The 16447-nt window shown below is 38.2% G+C and overlaps 1 protein-coding gene and 1 long non-coding RNA gene across 3 annotated transcripts in view; one reads left to right on the top strand and one right to left on the bottom strand.

Annotated features, from left to right (window-relative positions):
* Positions 1–16447, top strand: part of sema3b (sema domain, immunoglobulin domain (Ig), short basic domain, secreted, (semaphorin) 3B) — a 97621-nt gene that overhangs the window by 32235 nt on the left and 48939 nt on the right. The window lies entirely within an intron of this gene.
* LOC125806156 (uncharacterized) lies at positions 2357–3196 on the bottom strand. 2 transcript variants are annotated; one of them, XR_007441456.1, is made up of 4 exons: positions 3136–3196; positions 2891–3030; positions 2471–2575; positions 2357–2435 (listed from the first exon to the last, which is right to left on the bottom strand). It is a non-coding gene; the product is annotated as an uncharacterized LOC125806156 (long non-coding RNA). The 2 variants fall into 2 exon arrangements; XR_007441457.1 differs by lacking the exons at positions 2357–2435; positions 2471–2575 and adding an exon at positions 2787–2855.

The following is a 16447-nucleotide window of genomic DNA, read 5'->3' as shown; positions in this document are numbered from 1 at the left end:
TTAAGTCACTTTCACTACTGCTGTGTTCGGACTGTGATCACATGTATTGTGATGAATATTGTGTAATGTGAACAAATGTTGTGATATAATGCATTTAACTGTATCGCCACAGCCCCGTCCACATATCCAACAGGTCAGTGCAGCACTCTTTAGCTTCCATGATCATGGCAAAAGTCATGGGACACAATACTAGTTCCTGTTTCATTACAATTCGCAAGGAAAGTGTAATTTTGAAATGACAGTGGAATCACAGTTTACACCACAGTCTAACCAATGGATTCTGGAACATAATAATATATGATATATATATATATATATATATATATATATATATATATATATATATATTACATATATTAATATATATTTTACAAGCTTCACACAAGCTTTAAATCCAGCAGAGATGTGCAAAACTGATTTAAACAAGTATCTACTTTTAAGAAGAATTTAATATATAAAATATATTCTGGTTTGTTTAACACTATTTTTTGGGTACTAAATAATTTCAGACATCAATGACTTTCTGTTTCTATTTATATTAACATTACACACACACACACACACACACTCACACACACTCACAGTGAGAGAGAGAGAGTCTCAGTAGGGTGTGTCGGGTTCAGTGGCTGGTAATCTCAGAGAGAGTTGGTGAAAGCCTGCTGTCTCCTCACATCAGCTCCTCTCATCCCTAGAACCTTGCTGTGTGTGTGTGTGTGTGTGTGTGTGTGTGTGTGTGTGTGTGTGTGTGTGTGTGTGTGTGTGTGTGTGTGTGTGTGTGTGTGTGTGTGACAGAGCTGCTCACTTGGCGGTTCTGTCACCGGCTTATTACTGCTATCATTCCTGTTTGCTGGAATAGCATTACTGTACTCAAATCTGGCTCTATGTCAGAGTGTGTGTGTGTGTGTGTGTGTGTGTGTGTGTGTGTGTGTGTGTGTGTGTGTGCGCATATATGCATCATTAGTATTTTACCAGAGGCCCTGACAGCCTCCCTGCAGCACATTTCAGCATTGCAGGACACACACACACACACACACTCCTGTCATCTTTAGAGCACTGGATGTGCTCTGCAGGTATTAATACCAACAGAGAGTTCTGCATGTCCTGCTGTGTGCATGTGTTCACTCTACAAACTGCAGTTAACTCCGCCCACTTTACACCTACATCCTGTTCACAACACAAACCATATGTTCACCATGTCCAGAAGAAGCTCCGCCCACTTCTCTACTACAATACAGAGTTACTATATTCACTAATACCACTTTACTACAACTTTACTACTGTACACAACACAAGCCTTATGTTCACCATGACCAGAAGAAGCTCCGCCCACTTCTCTACTACAATACAGAGTTACTATATTCACTAATACCACTTTACTACAACTTTACTACTGTACACAACACAAGCCTTATGTTCACCATGACCAGAAGAAGCTCCGCCCACTTCTCTACTACAATACAGAGTTACTATATTCACTAATACCACTTTACTACAACTTTACTACTGTACACAACACAAGCCTTATGTTCACCATGTCCAGAAGAAGCTCCGCCCACTTCTCTACTACAATACAGAGTTACTATATTCACTAATACCACTTTACTACAACTTTACTACTGTACACAACACAAGCCTTATGTTCACCATGACCAGAAGAAGCTCCGCCCACTTCTCTACTACAATAAAGAGTTACTATATTCACTAATACCACTTTACTACAACTTTACTACTGTACACAACACAAGCCTTATGTTCACCATGTCCAGAAGAAGCTCCGCCCACTTCTCTACTACAATACAGAGTTACTATATTCACTAATACCACTTTACTACAACTTTACTACTGTACACAACACAAGCCTTATGTTCACCATGACCAGAAGAAGCTCCGCCCACTTCTCTACTACAATACAGAGTTACTATATTCACTAATACCACTTTACTACAGCTTTACTACTGTACACAACACAAGCCTTATGTTCACCATGACCAGAAGAAGCTCCTCCCACTTCTCTACTACAATACAGAGTTACTATATTCACTAATACCACTTTACTACAACTTTACTGTTTACTGTACACAGCTAGACGCTTGTTCAGCTTTGCTTTAATTACTGTACACTGCTTCTACTATTGTCAGGTTTATTAACTGTACACTGTTCACATTAATGTAAGTTTCACTATTTGTAAATTACTTAAACATTTTGCAGCTCGACCCGCAGTTTATTACTCAGACCCTTGGCAGACTCGAACCATTGGCAACTGTACATACAGTGTATAACCCAAACCATTGGCACCTCTACATACAGTGTATAACCCAAACCATTGGCACCTCTACATACAGTGTATAACCCAAACCATTGGCACCTCTACATACAGTGTATAACCCAAACCATTGGCACCTCTACATACAGTGTATAACCCAAACCATTGGCACCTCTACATACAGGGTATAACCCAAACCATTGGCACCTCTACATACAGTGTATAACCCAAACCATTGGCAACTCTACATACAGTGTATAACCCAAACCAATGGCACCTCTACATACAGTGTATAACCCAAACCATTGGCAACTCTATATACAGTGTATAACCCAAACCATTGGCAACTCTATATACAGTGTATAACCCAAACCATTGGCACCTCTACATACAGTGTATAACCCAAACCATTGTCTATCTCTTCTACAGAAGACAGCCTAAACTATTGTCAACTCTGCATACAGTGTATAACCCAAACCATTGGCAACTCTACATACAGTGTATAACCCAAACCAATGGCACCTCTACATACAGTGTATAACCCAAACCATTGGCAACTCTATATACAGTGTATAACCCAAACCATTGGCAACTCTATATACAGTGTATAACCCAAACCATTGGCACCTCTACATACAGTGTATAACCCAAACCATTGTCTATCTCTTCTACAGAAGACAGCCTAAACTATTGTCAACTCTGCATACAGTGTATAACCCAAACCATTGGCACCTCTACATACAGTGTATAACCCAAACCATTGGCACCTCTACATACAGTGTATAACCAAAACCATTGTCTTCCTCTTCTACAGAAGACAGCCTAAACTATTGTCAACTCTGCATACAGTGTATAACCCAAACCATTGGCACCTCTACATACAGTGTATAACCCAAACCATTGGCAACTCTACATACAGTGTATAACCCAAACCAATGGCACCTCTATATACAGTGTATAACCCAAACCATTGGCAACTCTATATACAGTGTATAACCCAAACCATTGGCAACTCTATATACAGTGTATAACCCAAACCATTGGCACCTCTACATACAGTGTATAACCCAAACCATTGTCTATCTCTTCTACAGAAGACAGCCTAAACTATTGTCAACTCTGCATACAGTATTTAACCCAAACCATTGGCAACTCTACCAACAGTATATAACATATTTGTTAACTCTGTCCATAGTAAATAACCCAAATCATTGTCAACTCTACCAACAATATATAAAATATTATTTAACTCTACAAACAGTATATAACCTATTTGTTAAACATGCCCACATTATTTAACCCAAACCATTGGCAACTTTACCAACAGTATATAACATTATTTAACTCAGTATGAAACATATTTGTTCATTTTGCCCACAGTATTTAACCCAAACCATTGGCAACTCTATCAACAGTATATTACATATTTGTTATCTCTGTCCACAGTATATAATACAAACCATTGGCAAACCTATAAACAGTATATAACCCAAAACACTGTCTCCTTCTCGTATAGAAGATACCCTAATCCATTGGCAACTCTGCATACAGTATATAACATATAATACATATACACATAATATTGTTAACTCTACCCACAGTAGGCAATGTAAACTATTGCCAAACCTGCCAATTGCTAATACTACTAATAGAAATGTGATGGGCGTAGTGGATTGTGATAGTTTGCGGTTAAGAGATGAATGGTTTGAGAGAGAGATAGAGAGAAAGAGAGAGAGAGTTAAAGGTAGAGAAATACTGAGGATAGATAATCACTTCAGCAGCACTCTGCTCTTAATCCACTCTACAATACATCCCTACATGAGAGAGAGACAGCTGGAATGAGGGCGAGAGAGGGTGAGAGAGAGAGTGAAAGAGAGAGAGAGAAGAGATGCAACAAAAAGAAGAAGCTGACTCTGCTTTAATTAGTGCCATCCCGTCCAGAAAGCACCTGCCAATCACCCCTAATCCCACCTGAGGGCAGGAGCGGAGGTATATTAGTGTGAGGAGGTTCACCACTGGGTTTGGGTTTGGGGGTCACGGCACACCGGCGGGGTGGCAAGAGACTGGGCAGTAAGCTAATCTCCTGAAGGACGTGTGTGTGTGTGTGTGTGTGTGTGTGCGGGAGGTGTTGGTGGTTTTAAAGCTGCAGTACGGGAGGTCTATAGTGCTGAAAGCTGTGAGTATATACTGAATAAAGGTCCGCTGATCTTCAGATGACCCGTATTCTTGGGAACTGGGTCGCGGTGTGTCTCCTGCTGAACCATGGCACCTGGGTGGGGCGAGGGATGCCCACTTCAAAGACAGACGGGATTAAAGCTGATGGGGATTAACTTCATGATGGAGTGACCCTGAAAGAGTGAAAGAGTGAGAGTAAAAGAGAGAGAGACAGAGAGAGAATTGCTCTTTTCATGAGGGTCTGAGTGTTGGAGATAATCGGAACCACAGAATTTGTGCTTCTGAGGGAAATAGTCTTTTTTAGGCCAAATAAAAGCATTTAATATGCTCTTTATCAAATAATTAGCTTTGATTCTTCATAGGATTGTAGTGTTGTAAAGTTACTAAAGACCAAAAGGTGAAGGTCTGGAATTGTACCAAATTTCTCTCCACACCATGACCATCCTATTGGTTCATTTCTTTTGGGTGCAACTGCTTTTTTTGATGATGAGCGCAACAACAAGAGTGGAAAAAATCAATTTTAAAGACCAAAATGCAGGAAATTATGTATATTAATAAATAAAATGAAGTTGATCAGATAGTGTGGATAGGAGTGGCCTACGCCCCATGTTTCTGTGTCTCCACAAATGTTTAAACACACCAGATAAGGGACAAGACAACACCCATACTTATTTACTGTATATCAGCTCATTGGACATTTAAACTCATTCTCATCTAATAAGTCCCACTTTTAGTGCTTTCGTCTGGTTCTGGAGTGATAGAGAAAAAAAACAGAGAACGAATTTACCACAAGCTGCAGTCAGGGTTGCCAGGTCCAGCAAAAATCCTACCCAAACTATCTCTAAAACCCACTTTTCAGAAGCTTAAATTAGACTAATATCTAATGTTGCCACGTACATTTACAACAAAGTATATTTGCATTTTGAATAGTTTCCAATTAAGGCTTTTTGGTGGCAGTTTCTGTGTCTCCTAAAATGTAAACACATCAGATAAGGGTCAAGAAAACACCCTTACTCAATATGTATGAGCATTTAAACTTAAACATTATACATTTAAACATATATTAAATCTCTCTTTAAGTGGCTTCTGCTGGTTCTGGAGTGATAATGAAGAAAGCAGCGATGGAGTTTACCATGAGCCTGGGTTGCCAGGTTCTCCAAAATCTTGCTACCTAAAGTCTGTCTAAAACACACCCGACAGAAGCTTAAACTAGACCAGTATCTAAGGTTGCCGCATACATTCACAACACAATACATTTCCATTTTGAACAGTTTTCAATTGAGGTGAACCTGGCAACTCGGGTTAAATAGGCAATTCAAGATACTAAAAAATAAACAAATAATATAATATAGAAATAATGAACTAATTTAATGGCAATTTACATAAATAAAAAATAACATTGAGTGCTTATACATTTCCCTCTCTGTAATTTATTACATTATTACTAAAATCTTGATTGATTGACTGATTGATTGATGGTCAGATTCAAAGTAATGTATACATTCTGTTAATATTTACGTCTCAATTTAAGATATTTAAGTAGAATTACCTAATATCATGTCTGCTATACTATGCTTTGTAATTTGTAATAGTTTGAACTGTTAAGATGCAGTTAAACATGCTTTGACTCAGGAGGCTTAAAATTCTACGCACAAATGGAGGCATTTGATTAGTCGATAATCGTGATTAATCGACTAATCAAAAAAAATTATCAGATTAGTCGACTCCTAAAATTTCATTAAAAGTCATTATCCAAATAATCCTTAAAGAAAAGATTAAAAAAACGCTTAGTTTTTCTAAAAGAAAAGCATGTTTATTCCCAGTTTAGCTCGGAATGTAAGCAGGGTGTGTTGTTCACATAGTTAGCACGTAGCCGGGTGTGTTAGCTGCATGTGTTTTAGCTGAAATTAGCGCTTAGCGCTGTCAGCTGAGAATTATGATGTACTGAAGCCCAATTGCCCTGGTCGGTCATGAGGCGGGGCCTCTATGGTATCGGCCAATCAGGTCGAGGAATGGCAGTGAGAGGCATGTGGGTGACACGGTGCCGGTCGCTACGGTGATAATCACCTGCTTAGTTCTGGAATTTGTTTTATGCCCTGTTGCTGTGTCCATCGCATTCACACCGATTAGCCACGGCTAACGGAGGCGCTGCACCGGGAATGGGTCGATACACACACACACACACACAAATACACACACCACCAGCTCAGGGATGGGTAATTATCATTCTTTGTGGGACTATCTAATGGCATGCTTTCTCTTTCTCACACACACACACACACTCGCGCAGCAGTGTTCAAAGTGCGAGAGTTAAGCTCCGCACAGCAGTGTGTGAGAGCGTGTGTAGAGCTGCAATTCATCTTTAGGTGAAAGGGTGTATTTAAGGTCAGACTAGACTATATTTATCTTTACACATGTGCATTGTTTCTCTGCGCTTCCCTGACTCCGCCCACCCAGTATCGGTGTGTCCTTTATACCAGAAAATGGCCTTTGATCTTAGTGTGTGTGTCTGTGTGTTTGAAAGTCTTGAAAACACAGTGTTTCTTCAATTTACTTTGCTTTACTTTACTTTTATTTAACTGCAGACAGTTTTTCTGCTTTAAATAATTTAATATTTTTATATAAAGCTGTTTTGACCCTGATGATAGTGTTTTACATGTTGTTTTGTCATTGCTTAGTTGCCCTTGCTGTGTTTCAGGGTCATCGTCATGCTGGAAGACCCAGCCACAACTCCTCTTCAATGCTCTTACTATTGGATTTAGGTCTGAAAACTGAAACCTTGAAATGTTTCATACAGAGCCACCCTTTAGTTGCACTGGCTGTGCATCTTCAATGCTCTTACTGTTGGTTTCAGGTCTAAAGACTGGCTAAGACACTCCAGAACCTTGAATTGCTTCTTACAGAGCCACTCTTTAGTTACGCTGGCTGTGTGTTTTAGGTCATTGTCATGTTGGAAGACCCAGCCACTACTCATCTTCAGTGCTCTTACTGAGGGAAGATGGTTTTTGGCCAAAACCTTGTGATTTCATTTATTATGTACATTAAGCTCAGCCTGGAAATGCTCTTTGTTCAGAGTGTGTGAGCTTGAAAGTCTTGTAAACACAGTGTTTCTCCCATTTACTTTGCTTAACTTCATCTTAATTTGATTGCAGACAGTATAAACACAAGATATTTCATGTTGTATCTCCTCAAAATCATTGAATTTATTATATAAAGCCATTTGACCTTGATGATGCCAAGTAATGAAGTGTTTCACATGTTATTTTGTCATTGATTAGTTGCCCTGGCTGTGTGTTTAAGGGTCATTGTCATACTGGAAGGCCCAGACACAACCCATCTTAGGTTTGGAGACCTTAAAATACTTCTTATGAAGCCACCCTTTAGTTTCCTGGCTGTGTGTTTCAGGTCATCGTCATGCTGGAAGACCCAGCCACTACTCATCTTCAGTGCTCATACTGAGGGAAGAAGATTGTTGGCCTGAATCTTGTGAATTTATTTATTACGAAAATTAAGCTCAGACTGGAAATGCCCTTTGATCAGTGTGTATGAGCTTTGAAAGTCTTAAAAACACAGTGTTTCTTTCATTTACTTTACTGTTATTTGATTGCAGACAGTATAAACTCAAGATATTTCATGTTGTATCTACTCAAAATCATTTAATTTCTTATATAAAGCCGCTAGCTTACATTGCCCTGGCTTACCAGAACATTCACAGTTGTGCTGTTGGGCGGCGGTTAGCCACTAATGCTAATGCTGCTGGAGATCTGTGGAAATCAGTGGAAATCTGTAAATTGAATCCTACTGTAAATAAACTAAAGCGATTTACTCACCCAAATAAACAGGAGAATTTTCAGGAGAGAAATCTGTGTAGATTTACATCCAGCTTTACATCATAACTTTTTTTTTTTTTTTTTAAGAGTTACAGTTTTGTTTACTTAGCTTAGCTTTACTTAACTTGGTAACTACACCCCCCCCCCCCACCACCACCACCACCACCACCACCACCCAGTGGCAAAACCTGGTAAATCAGAAGGAAAACATCACAACACCCCTGTTCCTTTGTTCCTTACTAGTGTTGCATAATGCATCTTATAATGTGGTGCGCAAAAATACAGTATATATATATATATATATTGCAGCTTGTGTATCACAATTTCATGATAAATAAAGCAATATAAATGCTCTAAAATGATTTTTATCACCTATAAACCATAGTTTTGTAATGCGTACAGCATGTGGTTTAGCATTGTCTTATTGAAAATGCATGAACAAGGAATGGGAACTTAATGGTCACTAAACTGCAGTGCGAAACTTACCAAAACTACCGGACTAAATGTACAGATTGCGTTTTTTGTGTGTGTGTGTGTGTGTGTGTGTGTGTGTGTGTGTGTGTGCGTGTGTGTGATGAATCAGCTTATTATAAGCGTCAGTTGTTCTCCTTGACGTCATGTAAGTTTGTTTAGTGCAGTGGGATGCTGTAGCCTGGGGCAACATCTTATTACTTGTGGAATGTGTGTGTGTGTGTGTGTGTGTGTGTGTGTGTGTGTGTGTGTGTGTGTGTAAATGTACTGTATAAGTAATCCTCAGTTCACGCTGCACTTGCTGTACTTCCTCTCCCCTCCGGCGGTGTTGATATGCGGTTGGTTACAGAACGTATTGTACATAATCTAACAATAACAACCACACTGTACACTGATCAGTATACAGTACAACACACACAGTACAGGGCAAAAGTCTGCACACACCTTATCATTCAGTATTTATTTTATGTTATTTTATCCTACATAGTAAATGAATAGTGAAGTGATCTATCAGGTTATGAAGGAACACATAAGGAATCATGTAGTAACTTAAAAACAGTGTTAAACAAACCTAAATACCCTGTGAAGAAGCTTTTAGATTCTCTTATCTGCACTGAAAAAAAATGTACATGTGCTTTTGTTAAGTAAATTTCTTTCTTTCTTTTAGTAAACTTTACTTCATTTATTGTTACTGAATCAATCCTTTCTTTTTAGTAAACTTTACTTCATTTCTGCATACAATATTACCTAATTACAATTACTTAATTTATACAATATTACTATATATAATTTTAGCTAAAACACACGTTCAAATATTTACATAATCTCAAAGATTTATTTTGTTAACAGACCAGGTCTCACTGTCTCAACACATGGATGCATGTAATACATTATTTTTAGTTTACTAGTATAAATAATGTATTACATGCCGTCCATGTGTTAAGACAGTGTAATATGTGTGATTTAACTAAAAATATTTAAATGTATCATAAATGATTTGAGTAATATTGTATAAATTAAGTAATTGTAATTAGGTAATATTGTATGCAGAAATGAAGTAAAGTTTACTAAAAGAAAGGACTGATTAAAGTTGAGTTCACAAATGTAACATTTAAGTATTGAAACCGAGTTGAATTTACTTAAATGTATCAGAAATTAATTCAGAAAGTTGCATATTTGTTTTAAGTACATTTTACCCATCGTTTTTTATCAGTGTGTGGAGATGTTATCTTGTGGTTTCTGAGGCTGATAACTCTGATGAACTTATCCTGTACAACAGAGGAAACTCTTACTGAGTCCTGATGAGAGCCAGTTTCATCATAGCATTCTTGATGGTCTTTTTATGCTGCTTTTATCCCCAACACACTCCTGCCCCCGACCCGGCCCGTACATCTGCTCTGAGTCTTACTGTCTGTTCACTGCTTTCATCTCCCATTCCTTTACACAGCTTTGGGTAACACTTGGCAACCCTGGCACTGTGCCACACACACACACACACACACACTGACCAGGCTTTCATGTTTTAGCTATTAATATATATATATATATATATATATATATATATATATGTGTGTGTGTGTTTAATGTATTGCCAGACAGACACAAATGAAATGTCTTGAAGTTCTTACATATTTTATTGCCCCTCCTTTACTCCTTTATTGCCCCTCTTTCTCTCTCTCTCTCTCTCTCTCTTTCTCTCTCTTTATTTCTCTCTCTCTCTTCCAACCCAGCACATACACACTTATGGAAACAGTCTCTCTCTTTCTCTCTTATTCTCTCTCTTTATGTCTGTCTCTCATTCTTGTTTTCACTTTTATTCTCTCTCGTTATGTCTGTCTCTTTTTATCCTTTTCTCTTGTTTTCTCTCTCATTCTTATTTTTCTCCTTTTTTCTCTCTCTTTCTCTCTCACTTTCTTTCTCTCTCTCATTCTCTCTCTTTATCTCTTTCTTACTTATTCTCGTGTTCTCTCTTTCTGTTATACTCTCTCTCTCCTCCTCTTTCTTTCTCTCTCTGTCTATTTATCTCCCTTATTCTTTCTCTTTATGTCTGTCTCGTTTTTTTCTCTTTCTCTCTTATTCTCTCTATCTGTCTCATTCTTATTTTCTGTTTTGCTCATGTATTCTCTCTTTATCTTTGTCTCTCTCATTTTCTCTCTCTCTATTATTTTCTCTTTCTATCTCTTATTCTCACAGTCTTTCACTCTCTCGTTTCTTTCTTTCTGTTCCTCTCTATTTGTATCTATCTCTCACTTATTCTCTCTTTCTCATATTCACTCTTTCTCTCATTCTTCTCTATCTCTCCTGCTGTCTCTCCATCTATCTCTCTCGTATTGTCTCTCTCTTCATTTGCTTCCTGTTCTTCAGTTAAGTCCATTATTTCTGCCTGCACTTCTGTATGTGTGTGTGTGTGTGTGTGTGTGAGGGTGTGTGTGTGTGTGTGAGGGTGTGTGTGTGTGTGTGTGTGTATGTGTGCAAGTGCGCTGCACTTGTGGAGGAGTTTGTGTGTTTTTCAAAGTGGACTGAAGAGCCTGAAGCTGACCTAGGAGATTACTGCTGCTAAACACACACACACACACACACACACACACACACACACACACACCACACACACACACACACTATACACTACACACACACACACACACACACACACACGCTGGGACTTGTCGCTGTACTCCCACTGGGGTCACAGGCTGCAGTGTTTGGGCTCTGTTTACCTGCGTTCTCATCCTATAAGTGTTTGCAGCTTTTAAATATAGAACAGAACGAGAGAAAGAAAGAGGGGATGAGAGGAAGTGCAGGACCTTTTATTATTTTTTTATATTTATTTTTTTATTACACTTATACTTACATTCTTCAGATTAGCAAACATGTTTTGCTACCAGACAAATATAACCTGAGTAAATATAAAAGGCACTTTTTAAATTATAATTTAATTAATTAAGGGAAAAAAAATTTATTCAAACCATGCTTATCCTGGTCCAAACATTAAATCATGACCTTAAGCTCAAGCATACTTGGGTTTTGCAGCAGGACAATGACCCAAAACACACCAGCAGGTCCACCTCTAAACGGTCAAAATAAAAGTGGTCTAGTTAAAGTCTGATTGAGATGCTGTGGATGATCTTAAACAGGACTTTTATGCTGGAAAATCCTCCAATGTGTCTGGATTAAAATAATTAATAGGATGATAGGATTCGGCTCTTGCTCTTGAATGTTCATACATGCAAACATATCGGCTCTGATTGGCTAACAGCACTGCGAGGCGGCGAGATGGACAACAGTTAGAAACCTTTTAAAATAAAGATTTTTTTACACTAATAACAGTCTTTGCAATGTCATATGTTACTTTACAACATGTGTAATAATGCCCTGCTAAGTGCAGTTCAGCCTATACTGACTTAGTCTTAGAGTCTCTCAGAGTAAAACACCAAATCCACCGGAGATCCTATTTAAACCTATAGTTACTCACACACGTCCAGGTCCAGAAAGTAAAAATAAACCCCGGGATGGATTTTTACTTTTAACTAGTGTAAACAGAACTGTTCTAAACTGTTTTTACACCTACCTATCTCAATTGTGCTTGGCTGGTGGTTTTTTCCTCCATAGACTAATTCTAACCATTTGTTTCTTAGCTCTGAATTACTGGGTAAAGTATATAAACACTGATGTGTTATTCGCACAAATAACACAGGAATGAACTGCATGCTGTTCCTAGCGCTGTTAGTTATCTCCTATCTGACGAGACGGCGTCGCTGCCCGGCTTCAGCTCTGCCTGGGCGGTCCCGAGCCGAGGTGGGCGGGGCCACGAATACTAATTCACGGGTTGATGTAGACACGGTGCTTTTCCTGATCGACTCGTTTTTCTGAATATTTTCTGCTGCAGACAATAGAGGTTTAGGAAGAGTTTCATGTGCAGCATCCATATACAGAAAAAGAGGATTTAGGCAGAAGGATATTAAAAAGTGTTTTTTTTTATCTAAAAAAAGCAAAAACAAAAAAAACCAAACTTTTTTACAGCACTGCAGGTGTATTTGGGGGAATATCAGTATCGTAGCTCTGAACTGAACCCTAGATGAATGTCTGACCCTCAAACCCCACCTTCTCAGAGCAAAAGCTACTATCACCTGCTCTCGCGCACTCTTTCCTTCGCTCTCTCTCTCTTTCTCTCTCTCTCCCTGCTGGCAGGAGGCCAGGGGTGCTGCTCTTTGAACAATCGCCTCCTTTCTCCTCCTCTCTCTCGCTCTTGCGCTCTCCTTCACCCGCTCCCTCGCTCTCTCTCTTCTTATGAGCCTCGCTTTCACATGTCGCTGTTGTGGGGCGAGAGAGGCTTATGACACAGTAATTACCCCCCCCCCCCTGCCCTCTCTCTCTCTCTCTGGTTAGCGTGGTGTTTACTCTGGGGCGCTGAGGTCGGAAGGTTAATTATTGTTTGTTTATTTTTGGGGGTTTAAAGTGTTGGATGGGAAAAAAAGTTGGAAAAACTGTTTTTTTTAAGCATTTTATTTCTTTCTCTCTCTTTTTCTCTCTCTTTCACTCCCATCTCTGTCTTTTTATCTCTTTTCTATTTCTTTAATCTTGCACCATCTGTTCTCTTTTTTCTCTCTCTTTCTTACTCTATCTCTATTTCTTGATCACTTTTTATTTTCTCCTTCCAAAATCCCTCTTTCATCTTTTTCTCTTTCTATCTCTGTCTCCTTCTCTCTGTATCTCTCTATTTCTCTCTCTTGTTCTTTTTCTTTATCTATCTTTCTCTCTCTGTCTCCTTTTCTCTGCCTCTCTTTCTATTGTCTCTTTCTCTCTCTTGCACTCCTATCTCTTTGTCTTTTTATCTCTTTCTCTCTTTCTTTAATCTTGCACCCCCTCTCTCTCACTCACTCTCTTTCTTTTTCTCTCTTTATTTTGTCTGTATATCATCTCTCTTTTATCTTTCTTTCTCTTTCTATCTCTGTTTACCTCTCTCTGCATCTCTCTATAGCTCTCTCTTTGTCTTTCTCTCTCTTCTTGTAATTTCTTTATTTCGTTTTTTTCTTTTTGTTTTGTTTCTTTCTCTCTCTCTTTCTCTCTTGTCTCTTTCTCTCCATCCCTTTATCTCTCTTTTTTATCGATTTTTCTTTTTCCCTCCCTCTGTCTCCTTCTCTCTGCCTCTCTCTCTATCTCTCTTTGTTTCTTTCTTTTTCTTTCTCTCTTTCATTAATCTTGCTCCCCTGTCTCTCTTACTCTTACTTACTTCCTTTTCTATTTCTTTCTTTATTCTCTCTCTATCTTTCTATCATTTCTATTTTATTTCTCTTTCTATTTCTCTCTCTCATTCTCTCCGCCTCTGTATTGTTTTTTTCTCTCTCTTTGCCTTTCTTTATTTAGTTCTTTTCTTTTTGTTTTATTTCTTTCTCTCCTTTCTCTTGTTCTCATTCTTTATATCTCCTTTTCTCTTGTTTTTATCTATCTTTCTTTCTCTCCCTTTTTGTCTCCTTCTCTTGTCTCCTTCATCTTTCTGTTTGTTTTTTCTTTCTTTCTCTTTCTCTTTCTCTTGTCTGTCTTTCTATCTTTCTCTATTTCTTTAATCTTTTACCCTCTCTCTTTCTCTCTTTTTTATCTACATTTCTATCTCTATAAGATATAACATCAACAATTATAATAGCAATAATAACAATACATTACTATCTCTCTCTCTCTCTTTCTATCTCTCTCTGATCAGTATTGGTGCAGAGGACTCTTTAGTCTCAGGAGTGTAAAATGAACTGATCACTCTTTGTGGTCTGTGTGTGTGTGTGTGTGTGTGTGTGTGTGTGTCGGTGTATAGCTCCAGCCTTGAGTGTAATGAAGATGTATAGTAAGACAGGGACTGTGAGCTTAAAGAGGTGTGAAGGACGAGGAGATGCACTCGTTTTTTATTCTCTCCATTTCCTTTATGACAGGGAGGAACATGCTCTATAAAATCACACGTTAAAATGTGTGTGTAGGTACACACACACACACACTCCTATTGTTTAGTAGTATCTTTATCTTATCAATGACTTTATTACTGCAGTTCTGAGTTTCAGTCCTTAATCATGTTAATCTGAGCTAAAGGCTAAAGCTAAAGCTGTTTCCATGTGGGTCAGCCAGACGTCTTCCTGTAGCAGATTTTTTTTTCTCCAGTTTATAAGAGTCTGAGTTTGAAGGTGTAGGAAACAGTCCTCATCCCTCTCTGTCTTCATCTGTAATTTCTCTAAAGAAAAGAAAGAAATTCTACTTTTAAGAGTTTTAACAGAGTTCTCTGTGTTTCTGTGTCTTTTTTTTCTAGTTATTGTGATGATGAAAGTGTGAATGTGCTGTAAGTGTGGAAGTGTGTAAATGCTGTGGTAGAGAGTAACAGCAATAACACCATCTGTTACAGTACTACTGCTTTACTACAGAGTAAGAGTTTGAAAATTCCCTTTTTTAAGCTCAGTTTATATTGTAAGCTGTTAATTGTTTGCTAAAAAATCACCCCCTCATTTTTTAAACAGTATATGATTTTTCAGTTGTTTTTACTGTCCGAAAATTATGTTGTGTTTTCAGTTTTCAGTGTTTGTTTTCCCTGTCAGTTTACCGCAAAATTGTGTACACTGGATTTTGTACCATTTCCGGTTATTGACTACACCTGAAAAGTTTAAAGGGCAAAAATAAAGAGGGAAAAAATGAGGGTGTTCTAAAACTTTTGACCGGTAGTGTGTGTGTGTGTGTGTGTGTGTGTGTGTGTGGTTACCAGGAACAATAAACGGTTATAAATTTAGACTGATATGGGTAATATTTATTGAGCTACACATACAAAAGTAGTGTGTAACGAATATGTAGAGAGTTGTAGAGGTTCCTGTAGATGTTCCTCCTGTGATAATCCATCCCATAATAACTCCAACATTCTCTGTACACAGTAGCTGCAGATTGTGTGGTAGGGGTATAGGAGTGTTAATGATAGAGCGTCCAATAGAAACACATCCCACACATTTTCTATAATCAGGGATTATAGATCTGGAGATACAGCAGCTGGACATGGTGTAGTATCTGCAGCAAGACGACCATTAAAGTCTGGTACTTTAATCCGTCCACCAAGTTTCTTTCCTGTTGGTTGGTTCCTTCTGTGTGCTATTTTATTTAGAATACACTGTATTTTAAGGTCTATAAGACAAACTATTAGTAAATGTCTAATTTCTGGTGTATTTTCGTACATAAAATACACTGGATTATGAGGCACATTTTAAGTAACACTAGTAAGGAACAAGGGTATCACCATGTTTTACAGTAAACTTAGATTTACAGTATTTTCGCATGTTTAGCAGTAGTGTGGTTTGCAGCAGCACTAGCCATGGTTAGCAGCAGTTATTAGCTGGACATGAAATAGTATCTGCAGTGTGTGGATGAGCATTATCCTGCTGAAATAGATCATTAAATCTGATTGCATTTATTGTATGGAAACAGCGGATACCTTTTCTTAAAAAAAACATGCTCAGTTTGATTTAAATCGAGCGAGTGGCGTGAACTTTCCCATGTTTTTACTTTGGGGGAAAAACAGCTGAGAATGTTAAGATAAGATAAGATGTTCCCATTCACCTCAGAATTCACTGTATTTCAATGAAGATAAGAGAACCAGAAGCTTTCAGACCTCAAATAATGCAGAAAGAAAACAAGTTCATATTCATAAAGTTTTAAGGGTTCAGAAATAATCAATATTTGGTGGAATAACCCT

This window comes from Astyanax mexicanus, chromosome 12 (assembly GCF_023375975.1).
Source record: "Astyanax mexicanus isolate ESR-SI-001 chromosome 12, AstMex3_surface, whole genome shotgun sequence".
Lineage (NCBI taxonomy): Eukaryota > Metazoa > Chordata > Actinopteri > Characiformes > Acestrorhamphidae > Astyanax > Astyanax mexicanus.
Note: the sequence above shows the minus strand (reverse complement) of the source record. Positions and strands in the feature narration are given on the sequence as shown.